We start from the raw sequence: 25,227 nt of genomic DNA on the forward strand, positions 1-25,227 counted from the left end.
TCTAACAACGCTGAATAAATATATAATTTGGTTTGATAGTTTCGATCAATTGCGCAAGTCCAAATCGTTGTTTCAATATCAGCCCCTTAACATCATTGGTGTTTGCATTTTTCAATGACAATCGATGAAGCAAAATTTATCTTCATCAATTTTACGTACTAAATCGATTCTGACGAATACACCAACAACCACCTATGTCCAAGGTACGCCCGTTCTAATTCTTGTAGATTGCCAAATTTGAACTCTAACATAAATATTATATTACAAATATCACAATTGATAATATCATTGTACTCTATCTTGATAGTGAATGTATTGTACAATGACAAAAATACAATATTATTATGCTCCAATATTAGTTGAGGTGAATAACATTATCAAAATCATAACGTAACAACAACAAAATAATGAAATTGGCCCTCGACCATCATCTTGTCTTATTGTTTATAAAACTGGTTATAAATCCTTAGGTCGCCGATATTTTAAAATAATTATGATGCAGGAAATGGAGAATTTCCAGCCTTTTCCTGGCAAATGTATTTTATGGAGCGATTGACAAAGCCAATTATGTGTTCCTGCTTCCATTATCGATTCATTCCATTGCAAGATAGGGCAGGGACTACCTGTTTTAAATGCTAGTACTTAATCATGATAATGCTGGTGCAAAAATGCTATGTCAATAGTTTGATTAACAAAATGCTACTTTATTTTTGTAAATGCATATTACAAGTATTTGACCAAGTACTTGACTTTAAAATGCAATCATAAAAGCGTGTGGTACTTTGAATTATTTATCGCTGTTAAAGCTATCCACTTCTCTCTGATCTTCTGTGAATTGATCGTATATCTTTTTTTAGCACACGATGACAACCTGTCTGAATTACTGTTTTAATGCTAAAGTTCCAGAAGCGCTATTGCAATAACATTAACCAAACCGGTTATGCTTGGCAATTTGTAGGGTAAACAGTTATAGACATACGCGTTTCTTAACGAAAACAGATGGTCTAAACCATACCAAAATCAAATAGACGAGACAATGCAGAAATATACAATGCAGAGTTAAACCGAATGAAATAAACAAATAAACGAGGCAATGCAGACCTATATAATAATAATAATAATAATAATAATAATAATAACCAGAATGAAATGAACCAAACAATACAAAAATTTCAGAAGTAAATGGCCGAGAGCATGCAGAACAACACCAGAATGAAATTAACCAGACAATACAGAACAATTTCAGAAATCAGAATTAAATGGACTAGACAATGCAGATGCACACAAGAATAAGATGAACCAGACATTACAGAACAGTTTCAGAATTAAATGGAAGAGAACACGCAGAAAATACCATAATCAAATAAACGAGACAATACAAAACATAATGAAATAGACGACACGATGCAGATGAATGCAAGAAATAAATAAATTAAAATTACATAACGATATCAGAATGATAATAGACGGAACAATACAAAACGATGCCAAAATGAGATAAACAATGGGTATTGCCAAGAGGTCAATTAAATGAGAAGTGTTCAATAATGATTCTGTAAGATTCCTTTCGAAAATTTAAATGTAAACATTATTGGGAAATCTAAATTGACTGGGCAATGTTGAACGTAATGTAAGGACAAATAAAAAAAACATAATTGGACTTAGATGTCGAAATATTATCAAATCAAATAAACCCATTTGTTATGGAAATTCACATGTCAAGTATTATGGGAAATCAATTTGTATTTTCTCTTATTCATTTTACCTTTAGTATAACATGTAATGTAGTAGGGTTGGATTCCATTGATACACGAACATTTGCAATTAATTGACTCTAGAATATAACTCACAATTTAGTTTCCAAATGATATGTTGTTATAATATTTAATGAAAAATCATGTACAACTCTATATAAAGGACTTATACGAAGATCTGCCATTCATTAGACAAACTCGAAGACGATCTCAGAACCTTGAAAAGGAATTGATTCAGTTTGATGGCACTCTTAACAGTTATCAGTACAATTATTGTAAATACAATAAAACTGTAAATTCACTGTTTGTCTACAAGAACTTGTTGTGGAGGACTGGCAATACTGTAGTTTCAATGGTCAGAGAAATGGTTAGTACTTTTATTTCCCATTTTTTTTTATTATAAAAAAATACATAAAAAATCAATTTCAATTTAAATCTTACGACGAAAAGGTAATATTTCCTAGATTTCGTAGAACTTTTTTTTATTTTTCTATCGTTTTTTTTTAGTATTAATAAACACCTCATCTTCCATTTCTTAAATAAACTGCCTTTCGGCAAATGCGAATATTTTTTGATTAACGCGAATGATCGTATAACAATATACAAGTACAATGAAAATAAATCAACATGTTAGAAAGTGTAAATGTATGATATGTTAAATATATTGTTGTCATAAGTGTTATTTGAAGCGATTAATTTTTCCTGCACCGCATAATGACGTCATCAGATAAACTGTTTCCGGTTACGGTGTGGTCATTTTATTTACAGAATGGGTGAGAAAGGTTAACTATTAACTGTAAGTTTTCTGTAAGGTTTTCTTACGTGAATGTAAGGTTTTCTTACTTAAAATGAAGTATTTTTAACAATTTCGAATGGAATAATGAGCTATTGGTGTAAAATAAAGTAATTAATTGCGTGCTAGGTGTCATAATCGGGGATATGAACGCAGTTTGGTTGGTATAAGTACGCGTGGAATCTTCGGACTAAAAACCCTATAACCAGCCCAACTGCGTTCATACCCAAACGACATAGATCCACCAATGAATTTCTTAAATAACCACGTCCAACCGGGTGTGACGCCACCATTTAAAAATCAACATTTAACTAAACAAAATTGATGTTCACATTTAAAAAGACTTAAAAAGATCGGCTATATATTTTGTATTAAAGTATTCCGTGTACCACATTTCCTCAATGCATGTTGCGCGGAAATGGCATTCCTTTGTCTGTTTTTAGTATTCGGTTAACCATCATCGCAGTTGAGCCAGGACAACTTTTAGGTGTTTTTGTTATTTCATACCCGGAAAAACCTGCAAAAAAACTAATATGACACTCATGTAATAAACAATTGCATTCAACTCATCCAGGAAATTCGTTAATGCTCACTTAATTTCCTGAACTTGTTGAATAAAATAGATTTTCACATGACGACTTTTGTTTGTCATTCCACAACAACATTCAATTTTAAAAAGCCAACATTGATCTGATATGTTACGAAAAAAGAAAGACAGCTCATTCAGGTTTGCCATTCCGTTCCATTCTAAAATTTTGATGCTACGCTGCGAAAGAATTGCATCCATATGGGATTTGACATCTGCACAATGAATGTGACGGCGGCGAAAGCTTTTGGCATTGAGCCCTAAAACGCATTATAGTGATATAGTAAATAACATACATCAGTTATACCGATACCAGAGTAGACGTCACAACAGACCGTAGAGCGGTGTTTGATGCGGTTGTCATTGCAAACATCACCTCGTGCGATTTATCCTGATGGCTTTTTCTATTTATATTATCAAATCACTTGAGCTTCATGATAAGGTCTTGATGGCGTGCTGTTATACAAAGTTTGTTTTACAAAGATTTAATACGTGGTCCTATTATGTGTGTTATTATCATAGTTTGTCTTAGGTGTGAAGTAAAGGTAGACTTTGTAACGATAACTAGGTAAAAAGAATTTAATGTATAAATGAACTTCTTTGTATTCAAATTAAATATTTCTTTAACAATTTATTAACAAAAACGTGAGAACATGAACTTCTGTTATTACATCACGGCAATGACGTCAACAGACGACTGTGGACGTACCGTTCTACGTCTACGAGTGTCGCTTAAATGAGGTCATCCGAATACAGAAGCACAATGTTCTGACATAACGAGCACTTATGATATTTTATTTGCTCGATAAATTCTTAACTATATTAAGGCCACACCAAATTGATGTTTCGTTCCGCGGATTTACCGCTCCTATTTTATTGAAAATGTAAACATTTTGTTTTCGTTTTTTGGTGTGCCCGCTCCTATATGTTAATCGCCAGCCAAAGTTTGTTTGAAATAAAAAATAAAGCCTGAAGAAATGATAAATATTTTCTACGCTACATTAAGTGTTTATGTAAAGGGAAGTAACCGATGCGTGGTGTTTTATATTGTATATCGATCGGCTTAGTATTGGTTCAAAAAAATCAATCAAAATGGCGGCTTCCGGTATAAACAATATGGCTCGAATTTTGGAAAATTATCTTATTTTTACAAAAAATATGGTCTGACCATGCTGGAAGTCATTGTTCATGGTTTCATGCACTAAAGGATCATATATTGAATCAATAATATTATTATGCAATTAAACATGTGTATCTGACACTGGTAATTATAATATTGGGTTATAAGGGATTCTTTTTGGATGTAAATCGGAATGATGAACAATGACTCAAGTAATTATTAATTGATTCAGGTCAAAAAACAAGTGACCAGAAATTTACCGTATGACGTCGATGCTGAAAAGGACAACTTCACTTAACAGGAACATGGTGCATTGATCGGTCGAAATTGATGAATCAACGTCATTTTTACCAAATTCTCACAAAACAACAGTTTCAAACAAATATCTTTTCACATAATTTTAATCTATTTAATAGCGGTATTAATACGGATCGACCAAAAAATAGGTAAGACTAACGTAAGTTTATCACTTTATTTTTTATTTATTGTACAACATAATCGGGAATTTTTAAATTATCACAACCATAAAAGTACTCTGAACTTTTCATTTCGATAAGCAAATGCCATTGCATTTACTGTGATATCCAAAACGAAATAAACTTAAGAAATATAAATGTATATGTACTACTTTTATGTCTGATGTTTGATGATGCCAGTGTAAAATATGATATTTTAAAAACTCCGAAATCAATCCTAATGAAAGTCTAGATACAGTTGCAAATGATGTTAAAGTGATTGAGGTACATTTATATAATTCTTTTCAAACTTTCTCCTAAAAGCAGCGTTCTTTTTTATTAAAAATGATCGTCATACTAAAAAAATATGTTTTAATTTGAAATTTGGTCTATCAATATAATGTGTGTACCAAAAACGGATGAATAAATAATATGTTTTCGGACATGTTCCCAATATCCTTTAAAGGTTCAGTTCAAGATTGCATTCAAATGTGTTTAAAGGCAATTTTATTGAACAATCTTATTTATATTGACTATAAGAAAAAAATTGCTCTGCGCTCGATTCGGTCTTTATGAAATTTGACAAAATTGTATTTATTTGTTTCGTTCGCTCGCTCCAATTTTTTTTTGAAAAAACCGAGGAACGAAACATTAATTTGGTGTGGCCTTAAGTCCTTTAGAAAAAAATGAAACTAATTCAGTGTTTCCATTCGAACCACGTAATTTGGCGACACATTTATATCAACTTCATTTCAGATATGATGGTTGTATCTAAATCTGCAGAAACCAATGATCAACCAGTTTATGATATTTGTAATCGATTTGTTGATTTATTTAGAAGTCTATGGATTTCGGAAATACAACAACCCGCAAAAGAATGATGATTTCTTAGCTAAATCATTGGCATAGAATAGGGATAATGGCGCCTTGCTCAATTTCTATTAGTGACTAAGCTGCAATATCAAGACACGCCAGATTATTCTTCATTTAATTTTAAGTGGATGATTTCATGATGATTCCGTCCAAAACCCAACCCTTTTTATGAGTGTATTAGGTTATACATTAGAGGTATGTTTAACCGACCTATCAAACTTAAACGTTTGAATGTCAAAAACTTCCAATGTTTTTCCAACGCTGCAATGTTGACCTTTTCAGTGTGGTTTATAAAGAATTTATTTCCAGAACATGCACTCAGTCCATGACTAAATGTATTGTATTTTATTGAGAAAGACAAAGCATCTTGTATGGGAATTTGGACTACTTCATTAGAAAAGGGATTCTCTCACAGATTTCCAAACATTTTTTTATTCTGAATGTGATAAAATTGCGTTATTTTGTTAAGGCAAAAATGGCATCGTAACCGACAATTTGTATACTGAACGCATACATTTTCAAAATATAAAAAGGCCACTTACCATGGTTGGTATTCAACATACAACTTAAGGCAATCTCATGGTCATACATCATTGACTCAAATCACTGTATTATTCCGTTATTAATTACGAGCAATCCGATTAGCTGCATCGTTCTTGGATTAAATTTCGGCCGATATTGAATACCACCCCTGGCAAAGGTTTTAACCAGAACCGCATTTTTTTTTATAAATCCGCCGTTTTGTTTGGCCCGTACGTTTTTCGCACTTGGTTTTAAAAACAAACCAAATAGCGTCCTTCCCCTGCAGGTCCTTCTGGAGTAGAGAAATCTTACAAACGGAATACCAGCTAAACCGTTGTCAGTGGACGTCGACAGTGTTTATTAATTACTATTATCACTATTATCACTGTCAATAAGTGGTAATGGTGAGACATATCTAGTAGTTAAGGTGTCCGTATCTTATCAAAGAGAGGTAATTTGATCGTATCCCACCAGGGTTAGGTTCTCTTTGAATAAATTCACCAACTGAAGGTTGTTCATATCAGGTGGTCTATAATATACTTATTACAGATTGGAAAACGCTAACAATTTTAATAAAACCGAGATGGCTGTTTTCGTGTTTAAGATTTATTTTTGTGTAACAAACCATAATGGACAGTGCGTCAGATCAGTTACATTGGAGATTATAGCATTAACTGTTGTTTTCCCAAAATTTGAAGGCTATCTATGTATGCTAGTACGTTAGGTATTATATTCATAATATGTCTACATGCATAACATGGCAACGATTTGCAGTTCTTTCCCTATTCTTTAGGCATATTATGTTCATGTTTATTTATTCAATTAGTCCTGAAATGATTGGTCTTAGTTTTTCCCAGTATAGCTATCAAAATGTGTGTATTGTTACTTGATGAATGCCAGCTATCAAAGTGTTAATACTTATAGTTCATGGTGTTGTGATGGGTAAAATAAAACTTGACCTTGACTACAACTGTTCAATGAACACACATAAAAAACAAAACATTTCGTGACAAACACAGGAGAAAAGGCTTTTAGGACAACAACATTTGACAATAAATATTTCTAGATTTAAATTTACAACGTACTTAAACTGCAGATCTTTAATAGGAAAAATCTTCTGTTCACCCATTTAATGACACTATTGTTCATATAGTAAAATGCATTATCTATCTGTCTGATGACGTCATTTCATTATCGGAAGTAATTAATCGGTACATGTGATTTTGTTCTTTAATTCCATTATACATGACACAGGCAATGATCATGGTCCTAGCACAGACGATCCAATCACTCCTGCATTAATTGTATCTTCTCATCAAATTACTAGAGAATTCCGACGTGCAAAGTATAAATGAGACTCAAATTAAGATTGTAGGTAATGGCACTTTACTGATTCTAGCATTTGTTAACTGTATCAGGCAATACTCCGATATCATACAGTGCTCTGGTGGGCAATGTACATCGCCTGTGATATTTCGATTTGGTCCAAGACAGATTTCGCAACACAAGACGTAACACCCATAAGACATGACGGCAAGGGTCGTTCAATGTTTATCAAACTTGCAAACAGTGTAGCCATTTGCATAGGGCCCCTTAGCCCGCCTACGGTGACCCCGATTACGCATTAAACAATTTTCAGCTGTCAAGGTATGATACTTGATCGATGCTTTAAAACTGTTTAAAATCTTCCGTGCAAACACCAATCATAAGGATTTTGCATGTATGTATGTATGGTTGTTTGTTCAATCGGCATTGACATTGTTGCATATTGTTGTATATTATCGCTGTTCTCGTCTTCAAAAACCAAACTTCGGGGTGTTGCGACAAAGTTCGACAAAAGGGGGATGCCATAACAGTTTTTCTCTCCACAGTTTGCGGCGTGTTCGCAGTGCGATTACGATATTTCGTTCATGGTATTTCGTATACTGCGCGTGTGTTCTACGACTATCTTAAACACTAAAAGTTTGTTTTCTTTCAACACTCTCCAGATTATAAAGTTGGTTGAATCGTTTGAATGTTATACTGCACAATAAATTGGACGCTTTTAACTGCCTTTTCTGCCAACATGCTTTCTACCTGTTTTTCAAAAGATGAAAAAAGCTCTTGACACTCAGAGTGCTTTTCAATATATTTAAAGTATCTTAACGTGTTTTATTACGGCTTCAAATTGAAAATATTCAATGATGTATTATTTGTGTCTGTTGTTGTTGGAACAAGATCAATGATTTGCTTCGAACATATCCATTATATTCGAGGTACAGCGCGCTTTGAAACGATTCTTGTATAAAATAAATGCATAAGCGCATTCGAGCACATGCTTAATTCTATTTTAAAGATGAATGCAATGTTTTAGATAAACCAATATATTTCTATACGGAGTAGAAATGCTACACTATACGGAGGAAGATCCTATCTGTATTTTATTTTGTGATATATGACCTGTTTTCCGTTTTTAATGTCTTTTTAACATTTTATAATAGCTACATTAATTGACGTTTTGTAATACAACGGTAGGTAAAAATTGTGCATATAGTAAGTAATAACAGTCAAACTTAAATTATGCAAGACAGCAAGGAAAAATGGATTTATTGCTGATTAGTCTTGTTTACAACTTATCAAAGCAGAAAGTGAAGGAATGATGTAATAACATAAAAACTACATGTTTTGCCTGCATTTTCTATTTTCATTTTTTATGATATACCTTGAGGGCACGTAGAAGCATAAAAGTTTTTTTCGCCCTACCAAGGTCAAATCATAAAACATAGCTTCGAAGACATCGCAGAAACTGTTCGTTCATTAAGCTTTCAAAACATCTTCTATTTCGAGATATAAGTCCGTTATGTTGTTGGCATTAAGTTTTGTGAGGTCATGCCATTGCTTATTATGTAAATAAGTATAAGGTTTAAACAGTAACATATAAAAGTCAGATTTTAAAGAATCTACAATTTGCAAAAAAAACATACTCATTGTTTAATTGAGTGTTGCCGCCCGTAAACAGGTTTACAACCACAGTGAAATTTGACTCCATGGTCACTGACTGCGAAGGCAGAAGCCCAAGATTTACCACTGTCGATATTTTTCAAGTCGTTTTAAGATTGTTGTCTTAAAGTGATGTGTTTCTTCTTTGGTGTTTATTTGGCATTGATTTTTGTGCCTTTTAACATGATATTGGATAACGTTTCAGCTTCTGGGCATGTCCCAGTAATTTCCATTGTTTTGTTTATCGAAATGATCAACTCGATATCTTTGTCATGCAGCTCAAGTGGTAAATTAGCAAAATAAAAAAGACAGTATGAATTTCCTTGCTGCTGTTGATAATTTACACGATCGATTTACTTCATATTGTTAGAAGTTATAGCTGTACATTTCTGGTTGGTCAATATTTAAGCAAAAAGCATATTTTATAGGCAGGTCTATTCGCGTACTTCAACCCATCAATGTCATTTTACATCTTCGATCAAATCAGAACTTTTTTTTAAGTATGTCTATCTCTAAGCGATACTAAACGATAAAACAGTGTCGCATTATTAAACGGAGAAGTCAAAAACTGCATTTTAATTCACTCAGAATCAATTTAATCCAATGCTACACATTTTGCATTTCTATAAATACTGCATTCCAAACATTTGCCTTGACGAACATTTACCTTACCCGTAACTGATATATCAGATATTTAAATAAATATAGACACTTTGTATTGTGACCACTATATTAAATAATATATGCCATCGATCAACCTTGTTGTGACAATATGCCTTTAAATATTATTTGACTGAGTTGTGCTTGACAAAACAACATTCCACTATATCAATATTTCTAAGTGAAATTTAAACGGAATTCGTAATACATGAGTTTCCTTTATATTATCATTCTATTCCAGGGTACGACATGCTTTTGTTCTTTACATAAATGAAACACTTTTTTCAAAAGGATAAGAAAATAGATTAATGTCTTGTTGAAAATTTCATGATTGACAATATTTTCCTACGTTATCTTCATATTGTATGAGTTGCATTATGACAAAAATGCAATACCGTTCTAAGTGAATAACATGAAAAAATCGTAAGAACAAGACAAAATAAGCAAGCAATCGACCATTGACCATCATTTTGTCCTAATGTTTGTATTATAAAAAATCATAATTTATTCTCTCAATGTCAGTTTACACGATTCATGAAACAGTTGTAAAGTTGTAAAATCTTACTCCTCCATTATCATGACACTTTAATTGTGAAGAACTCTCAGTATTTTCCAGGCTAAAGCACTTTATGGACCAATTTACAAAGACAATTGTGTTTCATCGCGTCCGCCATAGATTTATTGTGTGATAAGGCAGAGCCGCCAGTTTCTAATACTAGTATAACAATAAGACTTTTGCTGGTGCATATTAACCACGTTGCCGTGTCACCAATTTGGTTACTTAATGATATTTTGTTTGATGCAGACTACAAACCTTTGAACATAACTTTGCTTTGAAATGTCATCGACAGAATATAATTTATGTGGTACTAAAACATCGTTTTTTTTTTGGTTGTTTCAGCTATCAATTTGATTTTCAGTAAATTGATCGTATGTCTTTCATATCACTCGTCAACAATCTGTCATAAACACTGCTTCAATGTTAATGTTTCGGAAATGTATTTTTCTGCGATATAATTAACCAGTTTGTTATGATGATTCTGTTTAGCAGATTTTTATGATAACTAGTTATAGATTGACGCGACCCCTCACAAATTGTTCTGAACAATACCAGAATGAAATGGAAGGCACAATGCAAACCCAAACAATGCAGAGTAATACCGAATTAAATAAACAATAAACACAGAATATATTGAAAAATCATATGGACTAGACGGTATAATGTCGGATAATTAAATGAATGAGACAATGCAGAAATGGACGAGATAGTGCAGAACAATACCAGAATAGGCTAGTCAATTTGGTATTTGGGGTCAAACAAAAACCTTCACCAAATTTTGGTATATTTTGCGATAGGTTATAATTTTATCTTAAGCTTGTAAGAAAAATGAATGAGACACAATGGAAAATACCGAAAGGTCAATGAAATGGCAATGCTCGAAGACAATCGTGTAAGATTCCCTGCGACATTTTAACCTTTTAATATATTCACTTGGGAAATCTAAATTCAATAGGCAATGTTGAGCGTATATCAGAAAATACAAAAGAAACATAATTAGACTAAGATGTTCAAAGGGTATGAATAAAACTTATATGATATTGAAACACCCACAGAATAAGTCATATGTATGTTTTATTGGCCCTGAATTATTTTGTCTTAAGAATGAAAAGGTATACGTCGTCAGTGTTCTTTGATACATTAAAGCTATCAACTTAGCACAAATGAAATACGAGGGTAACAAGACGAAAGAAAATTACAAATTAAAGGGACTCGTTGATGGTTTGTAAATTGCCTTTTTACAGGTTTGTTGTATTACGAAATAATTACGACACTTCATAAATAAGGAGTGTTAAAAAAACTTACATCTACCAATGTTTTCAATGAAGGTTTCAATATTCATGCGCTTAGAATGAGTCTCTGTGGGCGAGTGGATAAGGTTCGGTTTTCAATTTTCTTGACTGTATCATCGTTGGTTCTCTCCCATCTACAACCAGGTTTTTTAATTCAATTGAAAATAGAGTAAAATCTTTTTAATATGAGTGTTCCGGATGCATAACCAAAAAAAAGATATGTTGGTGCCAAAACATTAGCGAGCCCTTTAACTCTCATAATTCAATTAAATTAAAAAGGTTTTTAAACTCAGGAGTTCGAGAGAGATTGAAAGCAACTCTCTTTCGCAATAATATAATGTCCACATCGTGATCTTATGAAAATAAGAAACACTAGTTCACGGATGAAATATTGTTAAATTACCGGTTGTATAATTCAAAGTTGTAAAATCACGGACATCTTAAGTATAAGAAATAACCCGAAGCTGCCATCTAATAGTTTTAATGGATGAAAATCTCAAAATTGTTAAGATAAACTGATCGATGTGTAGTATGACCCTCTAAACAGTACTTAATCCAGTTAAGGTAAATACAATTAAGCTTTAAATTCTGTGTTTGTCGACAAGAAAATGTTCATTCGGAACTCCTCGGCCATTTTTTCAAAAACAACCTCGGATGTATATGGACGGTTTACATACTTAAAAAGTGGTACGTTTAAGTCCGCTGCAAATAGATCGCGTAGTAATCTTATTTAGTAGTTAAAATTTAGGACTTAACTCTTGGGAATCGTAATTATGTTTGCAATAATACACTTCACTGGCAATCAATTTAAACTGAGAGCAATGAATACAACTCTTAAACACTACATTTTATTAATGCTTTTATTCAAAAAAATACGGACTACTTCAACAGATGTACCGGCATACATCCGAGGTTGTTTTTGAAAAAATGGCCGAGGAGTTCCGAATGGAAAATGTTGTGTAGAGTTAAGCAATGTTTAGTTATATCGGATAAACTATAATAAATAGACTGGTGAAAATCGAAATATACAATTTACTTACAACATTACCTACATTATTTATTTCGGCTGTTTGAAAATGAAGATGATGAAGAATGAGATATTACAGGTTCATGTACATATACGTTATAAATACGCTGGGGTGCCAATGATGGTTCAACTGTTACTCCCGCAGCTTTGGATTTCTTTGTCTTGACTACATAATTATTCACGTTTGAAAATTGGTAAACCATAAATCACAGCAAAACATAGATCAAATCATATGAAGGCTTGAAAAACGCACCAATGAGTGCTGGAAATAACCATTAAATACAACTTCGATGCATTATCAAACGAGCTCGTGTATTAAGAACGGTAAACCAATGGTAATATGCCTGGAAAATACGTCAATGTTTGCAATTTATGTTTTTAATTTTCTTCTTTTGTAACAATAATTTAAAGTATGACCAAGTGTGTCATTAAAGGAAAACAAGAGGTCGAGCTACTGAATCATCTTGATTGCACCTCTTTTTATTTTATTCACTATAAACATAAAATTAAATGCCTAACTTTAGATTTTGTTGTAAAATATAATGACCAAATTGTTCGTTGAAGATAAAAATTGCTAAATAGGCCACATATGACTAGTTATACCTATAGCCTTTTGTAATTAGGATTATTATTGCACACCTTTTTTATTTTAGAATTTACATATATATGAGTGATTGTCTCAAACTATACAATTACGATAAGATACATCTCTTGTCGTAACCATGAGTGTTTGTGTCTTTATTATTCGGCAAGAAGTATTCCTCCAACCTGTTATCAATCAGACATCTAAGTTAAGAATTGTCCCCTCCGCCCGATCATAGTGTCTCTATAGTCTAAAGTGCATTTTATTTTTGTTATTTGACGCCGAGGGCTCGAGCTGATATGAAACTGTTATGAAATATAACAAATGTTTTTTTACTGTTTTCAAGTATTGTGAAACTTTACACCTATAGTCAGGGCTTGTCATGCCCCATTATTTGCTTAAAGACCTGAAGATGATTTAGATATGTGTGACGTTCGATAATGCACATAGCGTCAAGCAATATTAATATGTGGTAATTGTATTAATGGTCTGCATCAAGGTTATCTAAGTTGTCATGTGTGTTATACGCATACGGATAACATACGTACTTACCACACACTTAACATTCGCTCAAACATTAATTGTATCTTCTAATTTAAAAATTTTACTAAATAGTGTCGCAGTGCAAAGTGGACTTGAAACTCTAATGAACCTTACGAAGGATGGCAATAAACTGATACTGGCATTTGTTTATTGTTTCCGGCAATACTCTATAAAGTTATATGAGCTATGACAATGCCTGCTCAGGGCTTAAGAACATGCGTACCCTAAGCCCGCAAACAGTGAGAAAATTGACGATGTTGACAGCATATATTTTAGACGCAACTAGCGATACAGTTACGCTACGGCTATATAGTGACTTTTCACCTATCAGACAGTCATACCAATACTGAAAAAGAATGCAACACCGACGGAAGATAAGGAGGAGGACGACATAGCATACATATAACACAATTCATGGATGTCGCTCGAAGCAGTGTGTCCATTAAAATGACTGACATTTCTGAAATCAATGCAAAATCTGTCATTCATTCTGGCAAAAGAGTAGTGCAAAAAGGTAAAATGAACACTATTATTGAGCTATCGAAATCATACGGAAAAGAGTGTCTTTCATTATCATTTATCAATATCAAATGAATAGTGAAACGCGCTTGTACCAATGTAAGCGGTTACAAAGAGTGAAAACAATTTCCCTCGAGATACTTCCGGAGAAACTCCTTTTCTTAATTTGAGCTAGGGGACGGGAAACAGTAATATCATTCCACTGCATACATATAGCCTCCGGAACAAAGTGCACTGCTCTCTGTTGAATGACGTTGCGTCCAATCATGGAGACTTAAAGCCAATCCAGTCTGACCGTTTCCATTGTTCCGTCTTCGACATCGAGATCCCCCACCAACGCCAATGAACTACGTTCAATCACGCCCCTTTCTCTATGGATGGAGGGATTGGTCCCTATTTAATGGAGGGGCTAAGACAAATACAGATATTATAGATTAACAACTTTGTCTGATGGCTTTAGTAAACGTGAAATGATTATACAGTATTGCCAATTTACCGATACATATGGATGGCATTGAATTATTTTGTCATGCTCGCCTAATGTATGTACGAATGAAACAGATACTACGGTTTGGGCAATCAATGTTTTTGCTGCTATTGTCAATTTGTTAAAAAAAAGGAATGTCATACAAAGAACGAAATCTTTCCGGACGACTTTTCTTCAGCCTTTTGTACAACATGGACACTTCCCTTGAAGCTTCACCTTGGGCAAGTCCTTGTCATTCTGAGAATAATTAACAAGCCATTTACGAGAATCGTTTGTGCAAGCACGAATCCAGACCTGCGTTTAGTTAAGGCAAACAGTCGTCCACGGAAGCTTATGTGTGCGATTTTGTTCCCCACTTTGAGGATATGCGCTACGATAAAAGAGGGATACAGAAAATATATTTTGCTTACTTGACCGACTTTTATCCATAATTAAGCTGAGGGCATAACGCCAATAATACTACAACAGTTAATATGTCAAATATGGTCCTAAAACCGTGTTAAAGAAACGACGAATGATATTAACATCAGGATTTTTTTAATTATTTATCGCCAGTAAGGTTGTCATCATATCGAAATAAGACGTATTATTTTATCTTCATTATTCTTGTTTTGGCCCAAATATTATCAAAACAGGTTTTGACTTCGTTCTTCTAGTGCAAACATGAATGATATGTAGCGACTGCATAATATGCATTACACTGTACTTATTTATAAGTAAATAAATCTTTCTCCACCGTCAATTTACTTCTGATATAAACTGTGCACAGTCGTGCATTAAACATAGATACTTGACTTGGTATTTCGCTGATGTATTTATTTATAATCCTAATTTGTTGTCACTGGTTGCCTTAAATGGTTAGAGCATGTAATTGTTATAAAGCATATGCGTTTAAATTAAGCAGGTATTCATCAAGTCTGGTACATTGCCTAAAATGGTTTAGGCCAGGTGCTGCTAGTGGTGTCCGGGAGCACGCCCCCAACCAACACATCTATATGCTTACCTTAAATAAAAGTCATATAAATTAAGACGATAATTCACAATACTTATGCTGCGATTGATTTGACGTTTGTGTATTTTCCTGATGTCTGAAATATTTTATAATTAGTTGTGATTCTTTGTCCAAATAAGAATGGTGTCAATACGGTTACCTAAATTTGCATTGGAAAAGCATGTCATGATCATGTTGTCGATCCGGATTAAACCTGTTTATTATTTGTTTCTCGGGACATATAAAGAGATGGTGTTGTCCAATTCAAAAACAAAATAAATGTTAGAAAAAGTTTTAAAAAATGTATAACTATTGAAATTTGACATTCTTATATATTTTCCCTAACCAGAACAAATTGAAATTGTTAACAATTATTTGGAAATAATAAACCACATGTTCTGGGAGTATTATATCATACAAGACCTGTGGAATGAATTGAAACGCTTTCTCCACTCAAAAAATATTAGAATCGAACTAAATTTAAAAAATGTTTTATTAGGAATAAACGTTGAAAGAAACTATAGCTGCATTAACTTCATAGTTATACTTCTAAAATACTACATTTTCTGTTCAAAAAACAGAGAAACAATTCCTTACTTCCAAAATTTTGAAAAATACTTATATATTCGAATCAATATCGAACGTGAAATAGCTATTATGAAAGATAAGCTAAATGTCCATTTGCAAAAATGGACTTTTCTTTTATAATCATCAGATATATAATACATTTTAGAAAGCCAGTTTGTCTGTTTTCTTTTTTATTTAAATCCTTTTATGGGCATTTTCTTTATTTTTTTATTTTTTAGCCCAACCCCCCCCCCCCTTTTTTTTCGCTATCAGAAAATCGCAAAACAACAGGTTTCTTCATATGAAAGATACTTTTGTGAATACATGTCGAATGTTTTCTACGTATAGCTGTATGAATACGTTTGAATAAAAAAAAACAATCATTTGGAAGATATACGGCGCCTGGTAATTTATCAATATGAGAAGAGGAAATATTTCGAAGTCAATTGCGGTAAATCTGCTTAATCCCTTGTGTCTTGATCTGTCGCCATTTCTCCGTGAAGAAAGTATAACATTTCCATTAGCAGGATGAATACGTGTTATTAGGAATAAACGTTGAAAGAAACTATAGCTGCATTAACTTCATAGTTATACTTCTAAAATACTACATTTTCTGTTCAAAAAACAGAGAAACAATTCCTTACTTCCAAAATTTTGAAAAATACTTATATATTCGAATCAATATCGAACGTGAAATAGCTATTATGAAAGATAAGCTAAATGTCCATTTGCAAAAATGGACTTTTCTTTTATAATCATCAGATATATAATATATAATAATAATAATATATAATAATATATTCTACAAACAGCACAGTGCATAAATACTATATATATATATATATATATATATATATATATATATATATATATATATATATATATATATATATATATATATATATATATATATATAGTATTTATGCACTGTGCTGTTTGTAGAATTGTGTGCTGTTCTATGTTTCTTGTTTGTGAATTTGTGTTCTATGTCTTTGGCGTTGCCCATTGCCACTAAACCGGGTTTATGTTTAAACTTTTTGCTACTGAGCATGTTTCTGTAGCTTTTTGCATATATATTAAACGTGAAAATGTTATTTTTTATTTTTTTGCAATCTGTATTAACTATTTTATGATAATTTTGATTTTCCTGATCACTCGTTGAAATAAATTTCCATCTTACACCGAAATCCATCTGATACCTTTATTTCAGTCATGATAACCCTAATGCACTTTTATAGTTTTTTACAGAAACCATCAAATATATGAGTTCTTTTTATAATGAAACATAAGAAACGCTCTATAATGTAGACATTTTACTGCACGAATGCATATTCTTTTTCAATATTACTTATTTTGATTGCTTAAGACACCCAGCGGTTGATTCTTACAGATAACAAACTATCAAATAATTTTCATTTTTATTCTATAGTTAAAAACGTTACACTTATTTCTGGATAAAGTCCCGCGGACATGTTAAACTTTATGCCAAATAAGGAAAAAAGTTTTTGGAGGAACAATAATGTTAGTCCTACAAACAAAACTAAATATTCGAAAATCTACCCCAGATCAGGCAAAGAAGATCGAGAAAAATACTCTTAATAAGACCTCTAGTTTAGTACGTAGTGTTGTGGGCCCCCGGTAGACTCCTGTTCCAGTGAACTCGGGTTTCACTGACCGTTCAAAAGCGATAATCTTATCTTTTATCAGTATAATTATTCTGACCAGTGTTTTATCTGTTTGTGTTGTTTGTATTTGTGTGTGGTGTTTATATGTTTGTGTCTCGAGATCATTGCCCTTTGAGCCCTTGCCCTGTGCCTCCCAAAATGATTTATTTTTAATTTTCGAATACCAAGGTTGTCTCTGTAGTTTTTATTTCATAATTGAAATCGTTTATATTTAATTCTACCAAGCTAACATAAACGCAGCTTTATCATAAAAATGGCACATGACACATAAATCGGGTTTAAGAAAATCGACACTTCAACGTATACATCACAATTGTTAATTTGTATGGTTTGATTGTGGTTCCGATTTGGTTCCAATCGTGTGCAGGAAATGTCTGTATCCGGTAGTTGAATACTTGAAATAATTTTACCAGCTAATATGTTACTTTTTTCTTTATTGTTTTCTAGTTGATTCTGGCCCTCACGAGGCTTGTATTGTTATTTTGTCTTGTTAGACATGTGGTTATGCGTTAAAAAACTTTATAGAGTATAATTCATTAGTATCAATTTCTCGAAACTTCTTTAGCTTAACAGGCTTACGTAGCTTATTTCAAGAAGCCAAAATATATATTTGATTTAAATTTTGATCAATTAAAAAATGTGTATCATAAAGTTACTATTTAAACAATAAAAATTCTTTAAAGAATACATTTTATGCGAATTAATGAAAAAAGCATACTGAGATTATCTTAATGTTGTTATAAGGGACTTAAGAAGCTTTGAGAAATTGGGGCCTGGTGTCTTTGTGTTCCAGTGAACTCGCGGTTCATTGACCGTTCCCAGGTTACACCATCCATTAATGATCACGCTATTTGGATGTTGGTTTAATAATAGTTAATAAACATACTCCGTCGATACAATGGTGCCCAATATCCTAACAATCTTGTTAAATAGCATAAATATTGAACCAACTACTATAATTGTCTACCTGGCTTTGATTCTGTAAATTAAATGCGGATGTCAAACATTTTGTTATATACTAAACTAAATATAAAAACAGTTTCGCCTTATTTAACTGAGAAGTATATTATTGAAATTGTATTGACCTTTATTCAGTATCAATTTAATCCAATGCTACCCATACATTCTGCAATTCTATAGATACTATGTATTTTGATCACTATATCAAATTATATATGCCATCAAAAAACCTTGTTATGATTATGATTGGCCTTTAAATATTATTTTGACTGAGTTTTGCTTGACAAAACAACATTCCATTATATCAATATTTTAAGTGAAATTTAAACGGAATTTGCAATACATGAGTTTCTTTTATATTATCATTCTATTCCAGGATAGACATTATTTGGTTCTTTAAAGAAAACACTTTTTGTCAAAGGATGAGAAAACTGATTAAAATCTTGTTGAAAATCTCATGATTGCCAATATTTTTCTACGTTATCTTGATAGTGTATGGGTTATATTATGACACAAATGCAATACCATTCTGAGTGAATAGCATTAAAAAATCATTAAGTAAGTACGAGACAAAATAAGTAAGCAAATGACCCTTGACCATCAATTTGTCCTGATGTTTGTGCTATAAGAAATCATAATCTATTATCTCAATGTCAGTTTACACGTTTCAAGAAATGGTTTCAAAGTTATAAAATCTTACTCCTCCATTATCATGACATGTTAATGGTGATGAACTCTCAGTATTTTCCAGGCTAAAGCACTTTATGGACCAACTTACAAAGACAATTGTGTTTCATCGCGTCCGTCATCGATTTATTGCGAGATAAGGCAGAGCCGCCTGTTTCCAATATCATTATTACAATTAGACTATTTCTGGTGCAAGGTAACAACGTTGCCGTGTCACTAATTTCGTAACAAAATTCCATTTTGGTTGATGCAGACTACAAACCTTTGAACAACATTACTTTACTTTACAATAACAGAACATAATACATGTGGTACTAAAACATTGTTTTGTTTTGTTAAAGCTATCAACTTTCTCTTGATTTTTTGTAAATTGATCCTTTGTCTTTCATATCACTCGATGACAATCTGTCATAAACATTGCTTCAATGCTAATGTTCCGGAAATGTTTTTGCGATAGAATTAACCAGTTTGTTATGATTATTATGTTTAGCAATTTATATTATAAATAGTTATAGATTGACGAAAACCTTCATGAAAACTTATGGTCTGAACAATACCACAATGAGATGGAAAGCACAGTGCAAACCTATACAAAGCAGAATAATACCGAAAAAAAAGAGAAAAATAGCAGAACATTATACAAAATCATATGGACGAGACAGTGCAAACAAACCCAACGGATTTGTCAATGTGCAATGTGCAACAATACAAGAACAAGAGATGTTTGTCAAACATTGTGCCCCCCTGAGCGCCATGTTATCAGGATTATTTGGGTAATCGAATGAAATATGCATGGACCTCCAAGTTTTAGGGCCATGGGTTCAGGCAGTGTCAAGTTATCACACAGACAAGCTTTTTTCGTTCAAGGTCACTGTGACCTTGACCTTTGATCTGATGACTCCTAAAATATAATAGGGGTCATCTACTGGTCAGGCCCAGCCTCCATGTCGAGTTTGATGATAATAGGTCCAGGCATTGTTGAGATATCATTGGGAGAAGCTTTACTTACTTTTTCGCATTAAAGGTGACCGTGACCTATTTAACTCTCATAATTCGAACAAATGATAAAATTTTCCGTCTAACGAATTCGAGAGAGATTGAGGGCGAGGCTCTTTCACAATTATATAATATCCCCATCGTGACATAATGAAAATAACAAACACTATGACATATTGGTATATTACCGGTTGTATAATTCATAGGTAAAGTCACGGAGAGCTTGATATTCGGAAACATTCCGAAGCTGCCATTTATTAGTTTAAATGGAAGAACATTTTAGAATTTTCAAGAGAATTTGATCGACGTGTAGTATTGCCCTCTACACAGCACTTAATCAAATTATAGTAAATACAATTAAGCTTTAAATTATATGTTTGTCGACAAGAATATGTTGTGTAGGTTTGAGCAATATTTAGTTATATCGGATAAACTATAATAAAAAAATCGAAATATACAATTTACTAACAACATAACCTACATAATTGATGTGGGCAAAAATAAATATTTTATTTATAACCTGTATCATATAAGTTATATGATGGGGTTTTGAGCATGGTTCTACCCGCAGATTTGGATTTCTAGCTTTGACAACAATTTGAAAAATCGAGATAACACAAATATCCACTGACATGCAATACAAGCTCTTGTTTGAAGAACGGTAGAGCAAAGTCAACATGCTTGGAAGTATGTCGATATGTGTGATTTATGTTTCTTATTTTCTTCTTTTGAGACAACTACTCAAACTATGACCAAGTGCTTCATTACAGAAAAACAAGAGGTAATCATCTTGATGGCGCACCTCGCAATTTAAATGTCAAAGAAAAAACGCGATTTTCGTTAGCAGAATTGTCGCATCTTTTTTCAAGTTATCCAGTACTTTTTAGTGAATCACCTGAAAGGCAATGAAAAAGGTGCGCTCATTTTACTGCTGACAAGCTTATTAAATAAGATGCAATAAAGCCCTTCAAATATTGCATCCTTTTTGTCAATTTGTACAGTACCCTATGTAGTTTAAACTCTAGGTAGTCAACGAACAAAAATGTGCCGATTCAAAAATCAATACCGCGTTGTTGTTGTTGCTGTTTTTCCAGACAAAAAGATTCACTTAAGTCAATGTCAAGTCTCGCATTATCACTTGTTTGTTTGTGAACAGTACTTTATGTAGTTAAATCTCTAAGTAGTCAATGAAAGAGAGGCGCCGATCCAACAATAAATATCGCGTTTTTTTCTGCAGAAAGACTATGAAAACTATGCAATAAAGCCCGTATCACTTTTATCGAATATAAAATTAAAATAAAAATGAATATAAAATGAAAACACAATAATTTTCCAATACATGCAGGATCTGACATCAAGTTTAATAAAATCTTGTATGAAATGACAACGAGTGTCAGATCATTTTTATAACATGCTTAAAATGGTATTTTTTATTAAAATATAGTTCCACTTTCTAAACCCATTTTACAGTCAAAGTACTCAGAGTGGAATGTCATCGATGCGCCACATTAATAGTTTCAAATAAAAATGACAAAAACAGCAAGCAGTTCTCAAGTTTTAATTCTGATTAACTAGTCACAAATATAAAAATAAATAGTAAAATAGCCAACAACATGAATAACAAACAATTTTAACAAAGAAAAAGATAAGTACACTGTTTGATGACGTCATACTGATAGTACAGAACAGTTATTCGCTGTCGCTTTTTATATTGATTTTGCAGCGTTTTTGGAGTTTCACAACATACAGTTGATTATGGCGAAACAAGGGTAAACATGTGATCAAAAGAAATACAAATTTGAAAGCAAATATGCGAAATATGGAAAACATTTAAGTCGCGTTTTTTTCTTGCACATTTTCAAAAGGCGAGGGCGGGATCGGGATGGCTATATAAAGCAGATGATCTAGATTAATATCAGGTGCATTCAATATTCTCACTTGTACTAGGCTTTGATACTTTATCGCTCCGTCTAGGGATTGTTGAAATTGAACTTGCAAAGAGTATAATCTACACAATCAATCTGGAATTGGATAACTAAAGCAGCATTTTCTTTTTTGATATTGATGTCATCAAGGTAAGCTCTATGAAGGCAGCAGTAGTAAGGAATAATTAAACATTTGTATACCAAAACATATAGTCGTTTTTAATATGTCAAAATGACATCAAACCTGTTAGTGACGGGACGAAAGCGTACAGCATATGCTTCTTAGCTTTTGTCATACGGTTCCATTCTAAGCTAACACATCTATGGTACGCAGGAAATGTATTGAGAGTTTGAACTTGTTATAAAACATTAGCATTTAAGTGATAACAATGTTCAATGAATCAGCCATGGTTTCAGTTGTTGTTAGAAAGAAAACAAAAAATGTTCGAACCTGCACATTAACAAATGTACGTATGCAAAACTGCTCTTCGTCATATCCGGTTATAAATTGCGTTAGTACCGCTATTCGCATCGTCGGCAACCACAATACTCTTTTTCTTTAGCCAAGAGACGACTCTTCTTTAAACAAAATCGCGATGTTACAATTAAATACTCTTGTAGGCGATTGGTCTAAATATTTCAAAATTTGTAGTGATCATGCTGGCTGAGTTCATTTCCAGCCATCGTCAGAATGTTTTGTCAGTGTCTGTGCAGATTTCCACTTAAGGTTCAGGCAATTGTATTAATGGTCTGTACCGAGGTTTTCTTAGTATTAATGTGTGTAATATGCATACAGATAACATATGTTCTTACCACATCCTTTCCATTCACTCATGCATTAATTGTATCTTATCATTAAATAACTAGATAATGTCACAGTAGTGGACATGACACTCTAATAAAGCTTGCGGAGGATGGCAATAAACTGATACTGACATTAACGCTGATATAAAGTTCTATGATGAGCAATGACATCGCCTTTGATATCTTGATTCGTCACATCCGTTAAAACAAAGGAAGAACGACAATGAAGAAATTACAGCGCTTATCATGGTTGCAAACCACACGGAGACAACACATATGCCCAGATCCTGATGGGTCATGCTTTGGTCTGACTTCCGTCAGGACAGCAAGTATGGCCTTTCGGTGCTAGAAGAGTGACTTTCGAGAAAAGTTTTGATCATCTAAAACTTTGCGCCAAGTAGACAAGATCGTGCCGAATCGCTAAAGGTCCGTCGAAACTTGCAACAATTGCGGCCGACATTCGTTCCCTAAACCCGCCAACAGTGCGCTCTATTACGATTTGAACAATTTCAAACTTCGGATAATTAACGATGATGACAGCATATATTTTAGACGCAACTAGCGGTACAGCTGTGTCGCTACGAGACCACTATAAAGTGATTTTTTCAACTTATCAAACAGTCATGCCAATACTGAAAAGCATGCAACACCGACGGTAGATGAGGAGGGGGAGGAGGACGCCATAGCATATATATGACATAATACATATAGATTACGCTCCAAGCAGTGTGTCCCAAATAATGACTGACATAACTAAAATCAATGCCAAATTCGTCATTCATTCTGGTAAAAGAGTAGTGCAAAAAGGTAAGTATCAAACAATCAGGCAAGGTCCTCAAATCTACGGACAAATTAAATTACTCAGCTATTAGAAACATATTGAAAATAGTGTCTCTCATTGCAAGTTATCGATATTAATTTAATAGTAAAACGGGCTTGTACCGATGTAAGCGGTTACAAAGAGCTAAAAACATTCCCTCGAAATACATCCGGAGAATCTCATTTTCTGAATTTGAGCTAGGGATTGGAAAGCAGTAGTATCATTCATATGCACACTGCAGCCCCGGGGACAAAGTGTACTGCTCTCCGTTGAAGGACTCCAACCATGGAGACCTACAGCCACTCCAGTCTGAGCGTCTCCGGTGTTCCGTTTACGGCATCGAGATTCCTAACCAACGCCGAAGGATTACATTCATTACACTCCTTGCTCTATGGATGGAGGGATTTCTCCCTATTTTTTGTCAAACGGTTAGAAATTGGTATGTCATTCAAAGAACGGAATCTTGCCTGATGACATTCACTTTAGATATTTCAAAAAATATATATTCTATATTTAGAAGCTATCGTGTGCACCGCATGGACACTTTACTTGAATCTTCACCTTTGGCATTCTTATAATTACTAGCCATTTACGAAGATTGTTTGTGCAAACACGAATCCAGGCCTGCGTTAAGTTAAGGCAAACAGTCGCCAATGATAGTTATTGTGTGCGTTTTTGTTCCCCACTTTCAGTATATGCGCTTCGATAAAAGAGGAATACAGAAATAAATAGTTTGCTTACAAGAGCTTCTTTTATCCATAGCTGAACGCAAGGCATAATGGAACGATATATGACAATATCAGGAAATTTCATCCTATAAATTTCTGTTATTCATCGCCATTAAGGTTTACAGCAAATCCAAATAAGACGTTTTATTTTGTCTGTAAACAGAATGTATTCCATAATCTAAAGAGCAGATTCTGAACTCTAATCATAATATGAATGATATGTACTGCACAATATGCATTACACTGTACTTATTTACAGTCACACATACTCAACCGTGAATTATCTTCTGAACTGAACTGTGCGCAGTTGTG

The 25,227-nt window shown here is 33.2% G+C and overlaps 1 pseudogene; it reads left to right on the forward strand.

Annotated features, from left to right (window-relative positions):
• LOC128208484 (uncharacterized) overlaps positions 1–25,227 on the forward strand; it is a 143,381-nt pseudogene that overhangs the window by 53,391 nt on the left and 64,763 nt on the right.

The sequence above is a fragment of the Mya arenaria genome, chromosome 11 (genome assembly GCF_026914265.1).
Source record: "Mya arenaria isolate MELC-2E11 chromosome 11, ASM2691426v1".
In the NCBI taxonomy this organism is placed as follows: Eukaryota; Metazoa; Mollusca; class Bivalvia; order Myida; family Myidae; genus Mya; species Mya arenaria.